The sequence below is a fragment of the Rattus norvegicus genome, chromosome 3, assembly GCF_021556685.1.
Source record: "Rattus norvegicus strain SHRSP/BbbUtx chromosome 3, alternate assembly SHRSP_T2T, whole genome shotgun sequence".
Taxonomy (NCBI): Eukaryota; Metazoa; Chordata; class Mammalia; order Rodentia; family Muridae; genus Rattus; species Rattus norvegicus.
In genome coordinates, this window is record NC_141536.1 from 163,298,434 (window position 1) to 163,299,994 (window position 1,561).

The 1,561-nt window shown below is 43.3% G+C and overlaps 1 pseudogene; it reads left to right on the forward strand.

Moving 5' to 3' along the window:
* Positions 1-722: 722 nt before the first annotated feature.
* Positions 723-1,182, forward strand: Stmnl-ps3 (stathmin like, pseudogene 3; annotated as a pseudogene).
* Positions 1,183-1,561: the final 379 nt, after the last annotated feature.

Below are 1,561 nucleotides of genomic sequence, written 5' to 3' on the forward strand. Positions count from 1 at the left end.
GAACCCCCAGTGAACGTGATTGATAGGGGGAGGGCAGTAATGGGGGGAGGATGGGGAGGGGAACACTTATATAGAAGGGGAGGGGAAGGGGTTAGGGGGATGTTGGCCCGGAAACCAGGAAAGGGAATAACAATCGAAATGTAAATAAATACTCAAGTTAATAAAGAAAAAAAAAAGAAAGAAATTAGTCTTTCTAGGATTGAATGAAAATGGACACACAATGTACCCAGACTTACGTGATGGAGGTGGTTCTGAGAGGCATGTCCAGAGCACTAAAGGCCTGTGTACAAAAACAGAAGACAGTTTATCTTAGTAACTTAGAAACACAAATGGAAGACCTAGAACAAAAGGAAGAAGTCAGAAACAAAATTAGATGGCAAAAAACAGTGAAGCTCAGAACTGAAATCAGTAAAATACCATCAACAACCACCACAAAAGTGCAAAGATCAAGGAAATGGAGTTCTTCTTTGAGAATACAATAAGATTGACAAACCCTTATTCAAATTAAGTAAAAGGCAAAGAGAAAAATAATATCCAAATTAACAAATTTAGAGATGAAAAGAGAGGCAAAGCAAAAGACACTGAAGAAATCCAGAGAATCATAAGGACATATTTAAAAACCTGTATTCTGAGAGTGTGGCCAGGTGGCTCAGACTGAGCAGGGCTTGCCTTGCCAATGGCCTGGGAAGAGTGCACAGGCTGTCTCTTGTCTTCTGTTCAACATGCGGTCTTCTGATAACCAGGTGAAAGAGCTGGAGAGGTGCTTCAGGTCAGGCCTTTGAGCTGATTTTCACCCCCCTCCATCAAAAGAATCTGTCCCCGATTTCCCCCTTTCCTACCCCAAAGAAGGAGGATCTTTCCCTGGAGGAAATTCAAAAGAAATTAGAAGCAGCAGAAGAAAGACGAACGTCTCATGAAGCAGAAGTCTTGAAGCAGCTTGCTGAGACGCGGGAGCGTGAAAAAGAAGTGCCCCAGAAAGCCACTGAGAAGAACAACAACTTCAGCAAAATGGCAAAGGAGAAACGGACCCACAAAAATCGAGGCTAATGAAGAGAACCGGGAGGTGCAATGGCTGCCGAGCTGGAGCGTTTGCGAGAGAAGGACAAGCGTGTTGAAGAGGTGCGGAAGAACGAAGACTCCAAAGACCCTGCAGAGAGCCCGAGGCTGACTGAGTTGTTCTGAGAACTGACTTTCTCCCCGACCCCTTCCTAAATATCCAAGGACTGTACTGGCCTGTGTCATTTACGTTTTCCTTCTTGATAAATATTGTAGAAGCGGATGTGGGACTGCACATGTAGATCCATACTCTGAGATGTTTTAGGTGCTCAAGCGGAGAAACTGAAAGTGTTTTGCTCTTTTTTTTAAAAAAAGTGTTGGTCTTTCTAAAGTAGCTATTTTTTCTTGTTACATCTTTTCCACTTGGGCACACTCGTTGTGCTGGGTTAATGTACTGGATTGACTGTGGAAGATGTTTGTGAAAAGGATGTAGTGGCTTCTTCCAACTCATTAAATGCTGAATATCTGTTCACTTTGCCGTCCCAATTCTGTCCCAATCTCACCA